The sequence below is a fragment of the Geotrypetes seraphini genome, chromosome 1, assembly GCF_902459505.1.
Source record: "Geotrypetes seraphini chromosome 1, aGeoSer1.1, whole genome shotgun sequence".
Taxonomy (NCBI): domain Eukaryota; kingdom Metazoa; phylum Chordata; class Amphibia; order Gymnophiona; family Dermophiidae; genus Geotrypetes; species Geotrypetes seraphini.
Window position 1 is genome coordinate 127,807,906 of NC_047084.1, and position 19,522 is coordinate 127,827,427.

The window sequence follows — 19,522 nt, forward strand, 5'->3', positions numbered from 1 at the left end:
ATATCTTTTGTTTCATGAGTAAATCAAGGAAAATTTTTGTTGTTTACCTGCAATTACATCACTTTCTTTTCCAGAGATAAATAAAAAAAAGATTTGACATCGATATGTGAACATTTCTTAAGAAAGACCTGAATATTTCATGGGGGGTCCTAATTTTTTCACATGACTGTATTTTGGAAGCAGTTGGGGGAGAAGGGGAAGGATGCCAGGAGAACAACCTTGGGGTAAAAGTAGCAAAAACAGCCTGATAAGATAGTAGCCATGATGCTACGATTCACAGAGGCATAACCCAAAGAAAGCAGGAGCTGGGGATGCCTCAGTGAACCCTCCCCTGAAATACCCTATATACTCGAATATAAGTTGAGACCCCCATTTTCCCCCCAAAAGGAGGAAAAATGGTTGACTCGAATATAAGTCGGGCAACTTAATATTCAAATGCCCTGCTTGGATCTGCACCTAGCCCTCTCCTACCAGACACTGCACCATGTCCCCTTCCTTCCCTCCCTCCCTACCAGGCTCTGCCCCCCTGCTCCCCTCCCCTGCTTTGTCCTATCCTATCTTGTCCGTTGTACCTCCTCTACCGATCCCTGGTGGTCCAGAGGCGCAGCGGGCAGGAGTGAGCTTTCTGCGCTCCTGCCCCGCTGCTAACCTGGTCGGTCGGTGGCTGCCGCAAATTCTGGTTTCTTCAGCCGCTGAGTGGCACCGGGCTTCCTGACTGGCTCCCAGCGGCTGAAGAAAGCAGAACTCGCGGCAGTCACCGACCAACCAGATGAGCAGCAGGGCAGGAGTGCGGAAAGCTCGCTCCTGCCCGCTGCAACCCTGGACCACCAGGGTTCGGCAGAGGAGGTACGACGGGCAGGGAGGATGTCAGGGTGCAGAGCCTGGCAGCGGCCTGCAATAAGTCTGGGTGGGGGGTGCAGGCCCGAATATAAACTGGGAAATCCCAGTTTATATTCGAGTATATACGGTGCAGGAAGTTCCTTCTTTGCTGAATTTGAAGGAAGCAAGTCTTCTCTTAGAGATGTCCAGCTAATTTCGCTTTCTTTTTACTAATCCAGTGAATCTATACGGTTCTAGGAAGTTTCGCCCCCAACATTCACTGCAGGACTGAATTAAGCATTATCGTCATTCCTGTTTTTTGCTGGCCTTGCTCATTTGGTGGCTACACGGCTTTTTCTCATTGTGCACATTTCAAATCTTGTGCAGTAATTTTTGACCCACAAAGAAATTTTATTTTATTTTTCACCAAAAAGTCTAAAATCAAGTAAGAAAATTGGAAAAGTAAAAAAAATACATAGTAGAGGGTCTAGGACAGTTTCATCGTGGCTCTTTCAGCGCAATGAATTGTCCACGATGAATCTGATTCTCCTCCCTGCCCTCCCCATTGCAGCATTACCAGTGCACCCCTCCCAGTCCTGTGAGGGGAGGGGGGGGCAATGCCCCCTACTCTCCCCATTATATGAAAAATAAAATTTCATGGTGGCCTTATTATGAATGGGTCAATAAGGTCAAGTGAACAAAGATTATATTGTCACGTTCAGATGAACAAGCGTTCGCAAAATGAGAGGTCAGTGCTGGGTCAGTAGTTTAGTACAGCAGTGAATGTTGGGGGCAAAACTTCTGAAAGCCTATCTATGCTATGAAGCACAATCCAGAAATGCCACTGAATGACCACACAGCAAACAGCAGTGGGCCCAAAGTCAGAGACAAAGGTCCAAGGTTCCACCACACAACAGGAGTGTCCAAAATCGCACAGGAAATAAAAATATACAATACTTTGTTGAAAATTATGACAAAACACCCACTGGAACCTTGACCCTACACAGGCAAAAAGTCTTCCTCAGGGGTCCTGCATCCGAATCGACGTGGTTGAGGTTCCATGGGAATTTATTCACTAGCGGGTTTTTCCATACAAATTTGCCCCAGTTTTGCGTTTGGAATTCTACCCAAATTCCCACGGAACATCAGGACCGCTGAGGAAGGCTTTTTGCCGAAACACAGCCCGTATAGGGTCGAGGTTCCAGTGGGTGTTTTGTCATAATTTTCAACAAAGTATTGCATATTTTTATTTCCTGGTTCCACTTTTTGGACAATCTATGCTATGAGACACAGTACACACCCTATCAGCATTAAACCTGGCCTCTGGTGGCGGAGGAATAGCTTATGAGCCAGGGGTGGTGGGCCCACTACCCACAGCAGCTCCTGGGTCCAATCTGAAAACAGTGATCCATGTTCAAACACCTTCGCGTGCAATTGAGTTTTGCAGAGGTCTGTCACAACCCCATCGAAAGTGACTGACACATGCGCAGAGGCGGCAGCCTCCTGTCACTCAGCTGTTCGAGGCAGGAAGAGTAGGGTTTGGGTTTTTTTTAAAGGCACAGGCACAAAAAAGTCACGCTGGGACACCCCCCCCCCTCCTGCCAATTCTTTTTTTAAGTTTGGGGGAGTTCCGGCAGGACTTTCTCTTTTTAATGTAACACATGCACAACATCTGTGCCCTTTAAACAACCCAAAAAAAGCGCTACTCTTCCTGCCCTGAACAGCTGGGCTCAGCTCAGCTGTTCGGCGCGTTTTAACTCTACCAGCCCCACCAGACCTGTCGGTCATTTCGGAGCGTTAAAACGGCCGCTGCAACATCGCTCAGAGAGCTCGTTTTAATATGAATGACCTCATTAGACGACATTTGCCAAGCAGAGTCAGAGGCTAATGGGAAACACGAAACAGACCGCGGGGAGCCATTCTGCGCATCGGTGGGAAAAATACTTCAACGCTAAGCTGGTTTAGCGTTGATCGTTAAAGGCACCGTGAGTTCTGCACATGTGGGCTTTAATCCTCCACTTCCCCAGACCTTAGGATTATAGTGTGACCACATGGCTCCAGAAAAAAGGGGACGGATTGAGACATCCGGGTTTTACTTCCATTGAAAGCAACCAAGATGTCTCAATCTGTTCTCCTTACTTCCATTGCTTTCAATGGAAGTAAAACCCGGATGTCTCAATCCGTCCCCTTTTTTCTGGAGCCATGTGGTCACTCTAATTATGAACCACAAGGGACAGCGTCTAGTTGCACTATAGAAATGGTCAATATTATTAACACTATCTGTTCTCTTTTCGGTCTCTTTAGCCCTGCGGTTTGCGCTGGTGTCTCTCTGCCTTCCTGTTTATCTGCCAAGGTGTCTGTCTCCCTGATTCCTGTTTTAATCTGTCTCATTTCCATTCATTCTCTCTCTCTTGATCTTTTGTCCAAGTGGGATGTTTCCTTCTGAATACCATAACAAGAAATATTCAAATCTGTGTTTATAGCTGCCATAAAATATAATCCATAATTCTACAGAGCTCATAAATCAAAGAGTTGGGGCCCCCGGGGCGGCTGAGTGCTTCTCCTCTCTTGATCTAGGTTGCTCAGTGGAGTAAACCACTGCTAGTGTGGGGTGTGGTGTGGTGGTTAGAGCTGTAGCCTCAGCACCATGAGGTTGTGGGTTCAAATCCCATGCTGCTCCTTGTAACCCTGGGCAAGTCAGTTAATCCCCCCCCCATTACCCCAGGTACATTAGATAGAGTGTGAACCCACCAGGACAGACAAGAAAAAATGTTTGAGTGCCTGAATGTAAACCACTTCAGCTCAAGGATCTCCCGAATGAAGAAAGACTAAATAAATTGCAGCTGTACTCACTTGAGGAACGAAGAGAGAGAGGAGACATGATTGAGGCGTTTAAATATATCACGGGCCCTATTGAGGTGGAAGAAGATATCTTCTTTCTTAAAGGACCCTCGACCACAAGAGGTCATCCGCTGAAAATCAAGGGAGGGAAATTTCATGGCGACTCCAGAAAATATTTCTTCACCGAAAGAGTGGTTGATCGTTGGAATAAACTTCCAGTGCAGGTGATTGAGGCCAGCAGCGTGCCAGATTTTAAGAGTCAATGGGATTTACATGTGGGATCTCTAAGGGGGTAAAGTCATAGGGAGTGGGCAGACTTGATGGGCTTTGGCCCTTTTCTGCCGTCATTTTCTATGTTTCTAAGTGATATATTGTTTAAATGGACCGAATGATGGCTACTTTTGACCTTTGTAACTGCACCAGTGAGATGTCTTCTGCCAGTTGAGCCCTCTGCCTGATCCCAGTGGCTCCTGCAAATAGGGGGGAACCCCTTGGACTTAATCCCAGTTACAAATAGATTACCCACAGGGCTGGACCGTGGCGTGCTCCTCTCACCCCAGTCCTTAATGATGGGATTCTGAAGTAAAAGTCTCATTTAAGCATAATGAAGTCACTATAAAGGCTGCGTTCCTGAGCCCGAAGCCTTTCTTCTCCACTGCTTCCTGCAGACCTGGCAGATGCTGATTGCGAATGCCAACCTCCTAAGGACCAGTTAGTTAAAGCAACAAACACAACCCTTTAATGCTTTCAAGCCAGTGGAGGGGATGTGACAGACTGGAAAAGCTTCTGAAGCACAAATCCAGAACAGAAGTGATGTCAGGGAAGTTTGTCATAGTGAGAGCAAGAAAAGGCTGAAGCTGCTCCCTCTCTTGGGAGGGAAATAACAGCTGCCACAGGGCAAAATTAGGGGGAGGTGGCTGGAGAGACAGTAGGGTGATCAGAGCCAGGCTCGGTTTTACCTGTTCCAGCATCCGTGAAGATCTGCGAAAACCAAACTCCCAAAAGAAGAGCCCGTTTCCTTATTCAATGCGGATAATGTGAAGAAGGACTATCCTGGACGGACGGACCAAATGCTGTAGGCGAGAATGACATCCCAGGGTTTAAGGATCCAACCGGTACCTTACGGCCAGAAAACTAAGACCTTTGAAGTTGGATAGGAATAAGAGTGACGAAAGACCGGATGGTCTCGGGACTCAAGGATCTACCATACGAAAAACGGCTTGACAAATTACAGCTATACTCGCTCGAGGAGCGCAGAGAGAGGGGGGACATGATCGAGACGTTCAAGTATCTTACGGGCCGCATCGAGGCGGAGGAAGATATCTTCTTTTTCAAGGGTCCCACAACAACAAGAGGGCATCCGTGGAAAATCAGGGGCGGGAAACTACGAGGTGACACCAGGAAATTCTTTTTCACTGAAAGAGTGGTTGATCGCTGGAATAGTCTTCCACTACAGGTGATTGAGGCCAGCAGCGTGCCTGATTTTAAGGCCAAATGGGATCGGCACATGGGATCTATTCACAGGGCAAAGGTAGGGGAGGGACATTAAGGTGGGCAGACTAGATGGGCCGTGGGCCCTTATCTGCCGTCTATTTCTATGTTTCTATGTTTATAAACTGCTTTTTCACCCGACTGTCTCTTTCTGCTTCCCCTCTCCTAACCTGAGGAAGAAGGTTCTGGCCTCTGGAAGCATCTCTTTCTGTGTCCTAACTTTTACTACTGTGACTTATTATTTCTTTAACGCTGAAAGGTGTACACATTTTAACATGCAATAGACAGTCCCTGCTCAGAAGAGCTTAAAGTCTAATTTAGAAAGACAGGACATAAGAACTTAAGAATAGCCTTACTGGGTCCATCAAGCCCAGTAGCCCATTCTCACGGTGGCCAATCAAGGTCATTAGTACCTGGCCAAAACCCAAGGTGTAGCAATATTCCATGCTACCAATAACAGACTATAGACTTTTCCTCCAGGAACTTGTCCAAACCTTTCTTAAAACCAGTTACGCTATCCGCTCTTACCACAACTTCTGGCAACGCGTTCCAGAGCTTAACTATTCTCTGAGTGAAAAAGAATGTCCTCCTATTGGTTTTCAACGTATTTCCCTGTAACTTCGAGTGTCCCAGTCTTTGTAATTTTTGACGGAGTGACAAATCGATCCACTTGTACCCGTTCTACTCCACTCAGGATTTTGTACACTTCAATCCTATCTCCCCTCAGCTGTCTCTCTGTAATGTCGCTGTCTGTATACAGTCTCTTCCCCTATAAACCACTTTGAACTGTTTGTGGCATGGCGGTATAGAAAAATGTTCTGCCATTCTATGCTCACCATGCAATGTCTTACCGTACAATGTTTTACCACGATTTGTTAACTATCCCCCTTTTTACAAAATCTAGTGTGGTTTTTAGTGCTAGCTCACAGTGGTAAGAGCTCCGACGCTCAAAGAATTCTTCTGAGCATCGGAGCTGTTACCACCATGGCTGGCGCTATAAACTGCTCTATGGTTTTGTAAAAACAGAGGGGGGGGGGGAGATATGTTTGCCATCTCTATCAAGCAATGGTTACCTTGCTATGATGTCTGAGCCTATGACGCAGGGGTTATAACAACAGCCTTGACACCTTGTCGTCGTGGGGTCAAGCCCACGTTGTCCCCTATGATCCTGAGCAGGCCACCGGATAAATGAGCTAGATTGTGAGTCCACCAGGACAGACAGGGGAAAATGCTTCCGTACCTGAATGAATCCATGACAGACCGATATCGAAAATTGAATAAATAAATTCTTTTCTGAAAACCTGACTAGCTGCGGGATCCCCAGGTCAGGTTTCAGAAGTTCTGTCCTAGTCTCAGTCCAGATGAATTGAAAATGCCAAAATAAACCCAGATTTTACACATGTAAAAGAAAAATCAAGATTTTTTTTTTTAACTCTTATTTCCTCTGACTCGGTCCAAAGAAAAAACCTCTGACTCCAGGGCATGCTGAGCTCTGGCACATGAGAGTGAAATGGGGCTTCCGAAGAAAAACAGCTAGAATTTATGTCATGTTTTTCATCCAAATGACTCCATGAAGTGCTTCTCAGGTTAATAACTTATTTGTCACCTCTGGGGGAGAGACAGACTGGAAATATGTCCTGACTGACAGCTGCTAAGTAACCAAAGAACAAGGTCCTTCAAGCCCAGTTTCCTGTTTCCAACAGTGGCCAACCCAGGTCCCAAGTAGCAAAACAGATCTTATGCTGCCTATCCTAGGAATAAGCAGCAGATTTCCCTAAGCCATCTCAATAATGGCCTAAGGACTTCTCTTTTAGGAAATTATCCAAACGTTTTTTAAACCCCGCTATGCTGATTTCACCATTCACATTCTCTGGCAACAAATTCCAGTGGCAAATCTGTCATCGTCATAATCATTCTGTAAAAAAGGGCTAGAAATGATTAAGAAATTAGGAGACTACAGATAATACAAAATACAGCAATAAAAATTATAACAAATTCAAAAAAAATATGACCGTGTTACACCACTTTTACAAACTGCTCATTGGCTACCAGTCACACACAGAATAACTTTTAAAATCATACTCTTAACATTTCAAATTCAATAATCACATGTGCCACTATTTTTGGACCGTTTTTTGATACCATATTCTTCGTCCAGGACATTCAGATCAACACAACAACATCTATTGACTATTCCGTCTCTAAAAATAATAGGGACAGGAGACCTGCCATTTTTTCGGTCATAGCACCCCAGCTCTGGAACAATTTACCACTATTTTTACGGAATGAACCTTCTTTAGAAAAATTTAAGCGTTCCCTTAAAAGCTTTTTGTTCAAGGACGCTTTCAATGTATAGAAAATATTACCTGCAAGTACTAAATCCTAGTTTTTAATGAGTGTTATGTGTAGGTCGCCAAAATACTCTTTATTTCACTTTAGATCTTGGATTTGAGATCCTACCATATATGTTTTCCATGACCCCTCCATATATGTTTTTTTTTCCTTAAATGTTTCTTTTCTTTTCTTAAAAATTGTAGTTCACCCCCTTTGCCTTTTGTACCAGTTTGTAATAGAATGCCAAAATTTGTCTATATTATCTTGTTTGTTATTTGTTAATTGTTATTTTAAAAACAATTGTTATACGCATTGAAATATATGATATTGCGTAGATAACAAATTCCAATAAACTTGAAACTTAAGAACATAAGCGCTGCCATGAAGTAACTGAAGTTACGCCAATTTTATTAAAGGGTTCCAGGGGAAATCCAAGAAATTACAGACCAGTAAGCCTCACTTCAGTACCAGGCAAACTGGTGGAAAAAAGTACAAAAAAATAAAATTGTGGCTATTTTGAATAGACTTCCATACCTGTATAACTTCTGGTATCAGTCTGTGCACTGTTTTGGGTAGAGGGGGGGGGAGGTCGGGAGGGGCTCTGGATTGGGGTCATGGTACCTTGGTGTAACTGTGGAGGATATAAGAGTATAGTCCTCCATGGTAGGTAGATAGTAGTGTAAAACTTGACTTGTGCTTTTGTCTCTGTTTACTAATAAAAAAAGATTTATACATAAAAATGAAATTGTAGAACACAAAGACAAACATGAAAGAGACGGAGTCAGCATGGGTTCAGCCAAGGGAGATCTTGCCTCACCAATCTGCTTGAATTCTTTGAAGGTGTGAATAAACATGTGGATAACCATGAGCTGGTTGATGTAATGTATCTAGATTTTCAGAAAGCTTTTGTTAAAGTTCCTCATGAGAGGCTCTGGAAAATATTAGATAGGAGGTAATATTCAATTGTGGATTGGTTATCAGACAAAAAACAAAGGGTTGGGTTAAATGGTCATTTTTCTCAATGGAGGAGAGTAAACAGTGGAGTGCCACAGGGGTCTGTACTGGGACTGATGCTATTTAACTTATTTATAAATGATCTGGAAATTGGAACGACGAGTGAGGTGATTAAATTTGCAGATGACACTAAACTGTTCAAAGTTGTTAAAACACATGCGGATTGTGAAAAATTGCAGGCGGACCTTAGGAAATTGGAAGACTGGGCGTCCAAATGGAAGATGAAATTTAATGTGGACAAATGCAAAGTGATGAACATTGTGAAGAATAACCTGAATCACAGGGTCCACCTTGGGGGTCAGCACCCAAGAAAAAGATCATTGTAGAATATGCTGAAACCTTCCGCCCAATATGTAGTGGCAGCCCAAAAAAAGCAAACAAGATGGTATTAGAGAAGGGATGGCAAATAAGACCAAGAATATGATAATGCCTCTGTATTACTCCATGGTGCAATCTCACCTTGAGTATTGAATTCAATTCTGGTCACCATATCTCTAAAAAGATATAGTGGAATTTGAAAGAGTTCAAAGAAGAGCAACCAAGATGATTTGATTTTAATACTTAATATATTGCTAAAAATCAAAGTGTTATAGCAGTTTACAATTCTAAAAATAGATTATTACTACAAGTTACAACCTTAATAACATCTCATCGTGCAACAACAATTATTATTACACTAATTAAATATCATAGAAACATGACGGCAGATAAAGGCCAAATGGCCCATCCAGTCTGCCCATCCACAGTAACCATTATCTATTTCGCTCTCTCTGACAAATCCCACCTGCCTATCCCAGGCCCTCTTGAATTCAGACACAGTCTCTGTCTCCATCACCTCTTCCGGGAGACTGTTCCATACATCCATAGGACCCAACCCAAATATAATCATCATCTAATTGCAACCCTCTTGATCAAATCCACTCATTAAGGGGCTCATAATCGAAAGAGAAATACGTCCAAAAACTGGCCTAAGTCGGCACTTGGATGAACATTTCTCAAAAACGTCCAAGTGCCGATACTAAAAACGGGTTTTGGACGTATTTCTAAACGACCGAGGCCTTCATAGTGCCGCTGAACGACCAAAGCTAAACGGGGTGTTTCGGGAGGAGTATCGAGGGCGGAAATTGGGCGGGATGTGGGCCAGCTTAGACTTAGTCGTACAGCATGTATAACCGAAAGTTATACAGCCCAGGATCGACGGAACTTGGACGTTGTGACTTAGAAACATAGAAACATAGAAAAGTGACGGCAGAAAAGGGCCAAGGCCCATGAAGTCTGCCCACTCTATTGACCCTCCCACCATCCTAACTACCCTGTGAGAGATCACACTCTGATGTCCCATTCCCTCTTAGAGATCCAACATGGGCATCCCATCTGTTCTTAAAATCTGGCACGCTACTGGCCTCGATAACCTGTGCTGGAAGCTCATTCCAATTACCAACCACTCTTTCGGTGAAGAAGTACTTCCTGGTATCGCCATGGAACTTCCCGCCTTTTATTTTCAGCGGGTGCCCTCTTGTGGCCGAAGGTCCTCTCAGAAAGAAAATATCATCTTCTACCTCAGTACGACCAGTGATATACTTAAACGTCTCAATCATGTCTCCCCTCTCCCTACGTTCTTAGACCAGTGTTTTTCAACCTTTTTACATCTATGGACCGGCAGAAATAAAAGAATTATTCTGTGGACCGGCATCGGTCTGTGGACCGGCGGTTGAAGAACACTGGGCTAAGTTGTGGGCCAGACCCCGCCCCTCTCTACCCAATCTCCACCCCAGACCCCGCCTCCATAATAGTACTAATTGCACCTTGCACGTCCAGTGCCTCATCTGGAAGCCTTCCCTCTGACGTTGCAACGTCAGAGATAAGGCTTCTGGTTCAGGCGCAGGATGCCCGTAGGAGCCACTGCCCGTGGCTTAGTGCACTGAATCAGTTAGGAAGAGGGAGCTGGCTTGAAGATAACGCCACATCATTCGCACCGTGGACCGGCAGTTGTTTTGGGCCTGATGCACGTGCTGGCCCTGTGGACCGGCACTGGTCCATGGACCGGTGGTTGAAGAACACTGACTTAGACCACGTAAAACATGGTCTAAGTCACAAAAACCCACCTAAAGTCACCAGATAAGCACTGCAAACACATAACACAGACCCCCACACACTACCCCAGTGATCACCAACCTCCCACCCCCATAAAAATATGAATCACATCTTTAAATTTCAGCCTCCAGACCATCATCACCTGGCCGCCTGGCATAGGAAAGCCTAGTCGTCCAGCCCAGAGGCAGCCATCTTGGGGGGTGGGTTAGGGACCCATAGAGAGGAGGACCCTTGCCCATAAGCCCCTGGAATCACTGCATTGATTATGAAACATGTGCACTCCCCTGTACACCCCCAAAACCCTTTTGTACTGGCATAGAAGTGGTCCTGCAGCCATAAGGGCTATTGGGGTGGTAGATAAGTGGGTCTAGGGGATTCTGGAGGTGGTTTGGGGGGCTCACCAGATTCGGTATATGAAATGAAGATTAGATTAGATTAGATTACATGGACACAACAGGCGATACTGCTTAATGTCAAGGGTCAGTCCATCCCCTCTACCATCCCCCCCAATAATTCATTTTAAGTAATGTTTAGGGTCACTTTTCAACTTCCTTTAAATTAGTATTTTTTTCAGAGATCACAGGATTTAGTTAATTGTTGAACTACTAGATTATTATTAATATTATTTTTATTTTGCACTGACCATAGAAGACATAACTAACCGCATTAGCAACTTATCCTATACCAGAAAAGACCTGGCAGTGCCATCTAGTGGTGAGACATCAGACTACAGCTTAACTTCCTCATGCTGCACCAAGATTGTCAACTCTGGAGACCATGAAATCATGTGAGCCTTCTCATCCAGAACAAGCTAGACCAGGGGTAGGCAGGTCAGGTTTTCAGGCTATCCACAATAAATATGCATGAGATAGATTTGCATCTCAAGGAGGCAGTGCATGCAAATTAATCTCATATACATTCATTGTGGATATCCTGAAAACCTGACCTGCCTGTGGCTCTCGAGGACCGGAATTGCCTACCCCTGAGCTAGAATAGCAGCCCCCCAGAGCTATTCAGTAAAGGCACCTGTACAATCCTTTTCTCCATGGCTTCTCTGCTGCGAAAGGAGATGGTTTCCAACACAGAGAGCACAAAACACGGAAGGTTTCCAGTACAGGGTCTGCACAGCTCAGACCTCGATCACAGTTACAAGATGAAACTATTTCACTGCTTCAAACCCAACAGTGCCAGAGAAAGAGAGAATCCAACTGAAATCGTGAAGCGTTCTCCCAGATGGATTGTAACATCAAATCTCCCACTATATGCCGACTTGGACAGCTCAAGTTAACGTCTCAAGAAACTGCCCCGCTCCCTTTTGCTTCCACACTAGGGTTACCATATGGCTCCAGAAAAAGGAAGATGGATTGAGACATCCGGGTTTTATGGGATTAAGGAGGACTGATAGAGACATTTGGGCTTTTCTTCCATTGAAAGCAATGGCAATGAAACCCGGGTGTCTCAATCCGTCCTCCTTTTTCTGGAGCCATATGGTAACCCTATTCCACACCTTGCTTACTTTTGGTCCTGCTTAGGGTTCCTAGATGTACAGATTTCCCCGGACAGCTTTTCCAAACCCAGCATTATGTCCGGGTTTTGAAAAGTGGTGTCGGGCATGGAGGAAGTCCGTGCATGTGTGGCCATCACACAATGATGTCACATTCCTCCCTGCAGCTGGGGGGCGGGGCTAGGGTGGGGTGGGCATAACTAGGTGGGTCTGAGGGCGGGGCTAGGAAAATCTGGCAACCCTAGTCCTACATAAAGCCATTGGAGTGTCTATACCCTACAACCATTTCCTAGAACTCGATCTGAGCAAAACCCAAATGAGTAGAAGTAGGGTCACCATATGGCTCCAGAAAAAGAAGAATAGATTGAAGTAAAACCCGGATGTCTCAGTCCGTCCTTTTTCTGGAGAACAGACAGTAGTGAGCGCAATGATCACCACTCTCCAGTGTCAAGAAAAGGAATAGGTTTAGCTCAGTGGCCGTTAAAGACTGCTGACATGGTGTTGTCTAAAGGCTCACAGTAAACCAGGCTTGGGATTGAAATGCTTTTTTCCCTCCCTGGAGGTAGGTTAATGCTGCCAACCTCCAGCCTCCGGTCTGTCTGCCTTGGGCTAGGCCTGGGAGACTCCAGCGCTTTCACCCCTCGGAGTCTCGGCTGTCTCCCTGTTCAGTGTCAGGAGATAGGAGACTGCCAGGGCAGGATGTGTGCCTGTGATTTCATGTACCAAGATAGAGCTACATCCATGGAAAAACAATGGGGGGGAGGGAGAGCAAAACAAAACAAGAGACAATTCCACCATTCTCAGAGTTTTATCAAAATAGGCCGACTGATCCAAGAGTGGTGTTTGCAGCCGTGAGAGCTCTTCACTACCTCGTTGGGCATTTGTATATTGTGCTTAATGGGGAGGGGGTTTCTCATTAGCAGGGTGATATAGACGTAAAATAGATGATCTTTAAGGGGTAATTAAACTTATATCTGATTACTTAGGCAATCTGATAAGGTTATATTATGTGTGGTGCAGTGGTTAAAGCTACAGCCTCAGCACCCTGAGGTGGTGGATTCAAACCCCACGCTGCTCCTTGTGACCCTGGGCAAGTCACTTAATCCCCCCGTGCCCCAGGTACATTAGAGACAGATTGTGGGACAGACAGGGAAAAATGCTTGAGTACCTGAATAGATTCATGTAAACTGTTCTGAACTCCCCTGGGAGAGCAGTATAGAAAATTGAATGAATAAATAGAGCTGGTCTTGTGACATCATAATGCCTCATTCCACCAATAAGAGCCAACCTCATCAGTGATGTCACAACAGCTTCATCATCCTACACTTGGCTCACTTCTGCTACACTTTGATTTCTAGAGTGGGCCAGTGGTTAAAGTTACGGCCTCAGCCCCCTAAGGGTGTGGGTTCAAACCCACACTGCTCCTTGTGACCCTGGGCAAGTCACTTAATCCCCCCGTGCCCCAGGTACATTAGACAGATTGTCAGCCCACTGGGACAGACAGGGAAAAATGCCTGAGTACCTGAATAGATTCATGTAAAATTGTTCTGAACTGCCCTGGGAGAACAGTAGAGAAAAATAAATAAATAAAGCTGAGCTATACATTGTAAACTGGATTGTAGAATGACAATTACTAATAACCCCTACTTGTCTCCTACGATTTATCACCTCTATTGTGCTGAAAGGCGTATGCAGCGCTGTACATTTCGACGGTCCCTGCTCTGAAGAGCTTACAGTCTAACTTGGACAGACATGACATAGAGGGTTGGGGATGCAGAACCCAAGGTGAGAGGAGTCAGGAGTCGAAAGCACTCTCAGGCTTTGTCCCGTTTATCTGTTTGATTAGATTGTAAGCTCTACTGAGCAGGGTCTGTTTCTTGAATGTTTTAATGTGCAGCACTACAGAAATGATAAGCAGCAGTAATTGTATTGGCTGATCTCTGACTTTTTTGCATCTAAACATCCTCCATACTTATTCTAGGGGTTACCCCTAAACCCCCCTCCCCTCTAAGCTAAAGAGCCTCTGTGGAGTGGATTGGGCTCGTCCCACTGCTGCTCCCTGTGACCCTGGGCAAGTCGCTTAACCCTCCTTTGACCCAGGTGCAGGGATCAAAAAAGGACCTGTACATAATGTGTACAGTGCTGTGTACATCTGGTAGTGCTATAGAAATAGTTAGTTTTTAACCCTCACTCCCCGACAGTTAATGATACGTGTCTCAGGCTATACCCCTTGCTTTCCCCACCCCCCCAGCTCAGGATCCTCTGTGCTTAGCCCAGGCTATACTCCTCCCCCCCCAAAAAAAAAAAAAAATTCTGTGCACATCCTAGATCAGTGGTCTCAAACTCACGGCCCGCCAGGTCCTATTTTGAGGCCCTGGGTTTGTTTATCATAATCACAAAAGTAAAATAAAACAGTTTCTTGATCATAAATGACAATATTATTCTTAAGACAGCCAAAAGGAAAGATTTATACACTAGAAAGAGTTTTACCTCATGCAAAATTGTCATTTCTTTAATAAGACATTAACTATTTTTTTTCTAAGGCCCTCCAAGTACCTACAAATCCCAAATATGGCCCTGCAAAGGGTTTGAGTTGGAGACCGCTGTTTGTGAGCGATCACAGACTAGAGCTAAAACAGTGAACCAGAAACCCAAGCAGCCTCCCTCCCTGCAGTTCAGTACCAAATCCAAAGGCATTGGTGAGACACATTTCCCAAAAGTGACTGGGAAAATCAAAGACTTCCCAGAAAAAATTGAGCAGGAAAACCTCTGTGGGACGAGGAGCAAAATGGTGTGATATGGGACTGGCATGCCTAAACCCTTCTGATCCTGCTCTGGGGAACTGGATCCGATTGCCACTGACCCCAGGCAAGATCTCTAAGCCACGTTGGTTGTGCCACAGAAAGTCTAAAACGAGGCCTTCTGCCTGCCTGGCTGGAGCTGCAGAATGGCTGCTTCCTGTCTATCTGCCCTGCTGTTTTCTTGCTGAGGTTTGGTTTTGAGGTCTGGGTGTGCTCTGCATTTGTGGCTGCTGAGCCTGGGGGAGTCTCACTGCTCAGCTCCAGCCCAGGATCAGTTTTCCACAGGCCCAGAAGGTGAGGTAATACTCTGCGAAATCACTTTCTCATCTATTGGAACTCTTCACTGATGAGGAACAGCACCACAGCGTCAGTATGGGAGTGATGCAGGTGGAGGGTCCTTCATGTAAAGGAGAAAAGCTAATTCCCTGGACCCTTAAAGCAGAGAAGCTTTGCCTTTTGAGGCCTAGCAGAGCCTTCTTTTCAGAAACAACGTCCCAAGGGGAGTGCGGAGGATGTGCCCTGACCCCAAACCATCCTCAAGGCTCACTGTCCTGAATCGATCGAATCTAATGTGATCCACATTCAAAGGGGCCGTAAAATCAATAATTAAAAAGTCATCCTAACATGAATATTACAACGAGTCAAATAAACAAGTTTTCACATTTTTACGAAACCTTAAGCAATCGAAATCAGTGAACAGGTAGATTATTCCAAATTGTAATGGCCGCGTAAGCAAAAGAGGGGTTGAAATGACGTTTATACCGTACTCCTGCTACGCCTTGGGTTTTGGCCAGGTACTAGGGACCTGGATTGGCCACGGGCTATTCTTATGTCCTAATCTGTGGAAAATGTAGTTATAAAGTACCACAGAATAATGCAAATGAGAAAAAAGCAAAATCAGATGATCTGAAGAGTCCATCCGTAATACACAACCAACTATGCAAGCTGAATTAAACTGACTTCGCCTCTCAACTGATAACCAATATATCAGCATTATCCGACACACCCCCTGCGACCGAGATCCCCTTTAAATATACTGCACAAACTGTGATTATTTATGTCACTTATAGTCTAAGGGGTTTAGATTCCATCTGTCCTGGTGGGCTCACACTCTATCAAATGTACCTGGGGCAGTGGGGGGATTAAGTGACTTGCCCAGGGTCACAAGGAGCAGCATGGGATTTGAACCCACAACCTCAAGGTGCTGAGGCTGTAGCGCTAACCACTGTGCTCCACACATTCCCCATAGAGGTCTCAAGCATTTTTCCCTGTCTGTCCTGGTGGGTTCACACTATATCGAATGTACCTGGGGCAGTGGGGGGATTAAGTGACTTGCCCAGGGTCACAAGGAGCAGCATGGGATTTGAACCCACAACCTCAAGGTGCTGAGGCTGTAGCGCTAACCACTGTGCCCCACACATTCCCCATAGAGGTCTCAAGCATTTTTCCCTGTCTGTCCTGGTGGGTTCACACTATATCGAATGTACCTGGGGCAGTGGGGGGATTAAGTGACTTGCCCAGGGTCACAAGGAGCAGCATGGGATTTGAACCCACAACCTCAAGGTGCTGAGGCTGTAGCGCTAACCACTGTGCCCCACACATTCCCCATAGAGGTCTCAAGCATTTTTCCCTGTCTGTCCTGGTGGGTTCACACTATATCGAATGTACCTGGGGCAGTGGGGGGATTAAGTGACTTGGCCAGGGTCACAAGGAGCAGCATGGGATTTGAACCCACAACCTCAAGGTGCTGAGGCTGTAGCGCTAAACACTGTGCCCCACACATTCCCCATAGAGGTCTCAAGCATTTTTCCCTGTCTGTCCTGGTGGGTTCACACTATATCGAATGTACCTGGGGCAGTGGGGGGATTAAGTGACTTGCCCAGGGTCACAAGGAGCAGCATGGGATTTGAACCCACAACCTCAGGGTGCTGAGGCTGTAGCTTTAACCACTGCACCACACTTGTTACATGAATGCTGACGGGCGGCTTAAGTTTTGCAATATACTTTTCGTAAACGTGTGCCTAGGAATTCACGTTCAAAACAGGCAGAGTTTTGAGAACAGCTAAATTCAAAATAATCCCCACCCCTGTCCCTCTTGTTGAAATTTGAAATACACTGAACCGAGCTTTCGGCTTGGGGCATCCCTGGCACCAACCATTAGAAGAACTTGTAAAACACACAAGGAATTCCTCAAACCAGGTCTCTGTGGCAGGAAGCTGCAAAGAGGCAGAGGAGGAGGAAGCAGATGCCAGACCCTGCCCTGGAGAGCTGATGGGGGAGAGACCAGCTTGCTTCTCCCACTGGATGCCATGCAGAACTATCTAGGAAGCGGGATCCCTGTGCAGCCAGCTCGGGAGCGCAGATTCTCTTCCACAGCTCTGTCTTCTCTGCACTTTCCCTCAGGAATTGGACTTTTATTTTTCTACTTTATTAAGGCTGGCTCTGCACCCTGAGCTTGTGAGTTCAATTCCAGCCTGCTCCCGCTGACTCTGGGCAAGTCACTTAACCTCCCAGGGACCACAGTCGGGTTGATTGCCAACTGCTTTGGGTGAATTCCATCATAGATAAATACACCGGAGGAAACAGCTCTTTCAAGAAGCTTTACATGTGTGTGGAGCCTCAGGCCCCCCCCCCCCTCCCATGCCATAACTACAGAAGATGAAAGGGCGATCCGTAAGCGCTTAAAGGACACGTTGCACCCCACCAAGTGACGTGCAAATGGAGCAGAGCAGAGCAGGCAGGGGGGGGGGAGCAGGTCCAAGACCACAATGGAGTGTCTGGGGCCAAGGATCCTCTGTTGAAGCCCCAAAAGCACAAGTCCCCCACTCACTCCGCAGACCCCAGCAGCTGATGGGGAGAAACGTTTTCATTAGTCTTCTGGGGAGCTTGAAAATTGAAACTACTTTTTTTGTGTACAATATTTTAGGAGGGGGGTAATGAGACTGTGCAGGACTGGCTTCCCCAGGGTGGGAGAGAAATCCATACATCCTCACCGTTCAAAGAGCAAAGCAGAAGGAGAAGCAAATAATTCCCCATTAAATCCCTGGGAAGGGAGGACTTGGCTTTTCAGAGAGGAGGGGGTCCTACCTCCCCCCCCCTCTCAATTATGTCAAGAAAGGGAAGAGAAGACGCAGAGGGCTCCTCTGCACCCCCAAATGATTGCTCTCTGGGGACCCTCCCTCCTCAATTACCGGAGTGTAGGGGGAAGCTGGGGGCAGAGGGGCCCTTCTCCAGGGTTTCCCCCCTTACTGTATTCAGACTGGGGTATCAGCCCAGAATTACTGGTTGAAAGCAGTGTGGGTGGGGGAACCCCCAGCTCCCAAGGCGATTAAGCAGGAAAATCCTGTGTAAACAGGACACTAGAAAGAGAGGGAGAAATCCCTAGACAGACAAACAGACGTGAAAGCCTTAGACTGACTGATGGATTTGCAAATTCTAATCTCTTTAAGGGAGCTCCCCTATAGATTGCTCACATCATGGATCCAGCCCATATATCTACCGCTCCTGTCAGTTCAAGTTCTTCTCTGATTTTTTAATACCGTAGCAGCGGAAGGAAATTCCCCCCCCCCCCCCCCCAGCCTCCAGTGCCAAGCCAGTGCCAGTCAGGCATTCTGCTTCCTATTTCCCAAGGTCCCTGGGTGAAGAGGTCACCCCCCCCCCTCCTCAGCCTGGAGGTGCCCTAGCAAAGCTAAGCAGAGGGTGAAGGGAGAGCAGCTTACCTTAATTTCTTCCTGGGGTTTCCAAAAAGGAAAAGTTTCAACTCCTGGGCAAAGCAAAGTTGGCAAATAAAGAGGCTGAGATCCAGAGACAGCTGATGTCCTGAGGCTGCTGGTCTGTCTCTGGGTGGCAGAGCAGGGCAGTCCTGGCTGCGGTGTCTCTCCTGGGTGGCACAGCAGGGCAGGTCTGGATGTTGAGCATCTGCCTCGGGGGCCAATCCTGGATGTTGTGATAACAGAGTGCACTGAAGCTGGATGTCAGCAGAGCAGCCCAGACTCCCCTTCTCCCTCCCCTTCTCCCAGGGCAATGAGACCAACCCACCAGTCAGAGGCTGGCAGAGCAAGGCAAAAGCCGCCCCTCCCACTCCTGCCCCCACCACTCTCACTCCCACTTGGCTTCAAAGGCAAGAGACTGCAGAAAGGGAAGCCAGGCAGGGCACTGGGGGTGCAGCAGGACCTTTCTGCCTCTTCACTGGATCCGGAGTGACTCTGAATCTGGAACTGGAGCTCCTGGACAAATCCAAGCTCCTGCCGATAATCTTAATAAAATCATCCCACAGTAGAGCTAATCCCAGTGAAAACCAAAATGAAAAGTACTGGGTCCATCTAGCCCCATCTCCCCTTTGCAGCAATGGCTATACGGGCTTTGCTCCAGGAACTTGTCCAAACCTCTTTTAAACCCATGCATGCTAACTGCTGTTACCACATCCTCTGGCAATGAGTTCCAGAGCCTAACTAGTTCCTCCTATTACTTTTAAAGTGTTCCATACGGTTCTCCCAGCAAAGCCCAGAATGGTTGACATGCATTTATTCAGATACTCAAACAGCTCGCAATCCATCTAATGTAACTGGGGCAGTGGAGGTTAAGTGACTTGCCCAGGGTCATAAGGAGCAGCTTGGGTTTGAAC

General features: G+C 46.3%; 1 protein-coding gene across 1 annotated transcript in view; it reads right to left on the minus strand.

Annotated features, from left to right (window-relative positions):
* The window catches only part of NDNF (neuron derived neurotrophic factor), a 52,692-nt gene extending 33,791 nt beyond the window's left edge, over positions 1–18,901 (minus strand). The window contains exon 1 of the mRNA XM_033938261.1: positions 18,618–18,901. The gene's annotated coding sequence lies outside the window, so the exon portion shown is untranslated. The remainder of the gene's footprint in view (positions 1–18,617) is intronic.
* Between the last annotated feature and the right edge of the window lie 621 nt (positions 18,902–19,522).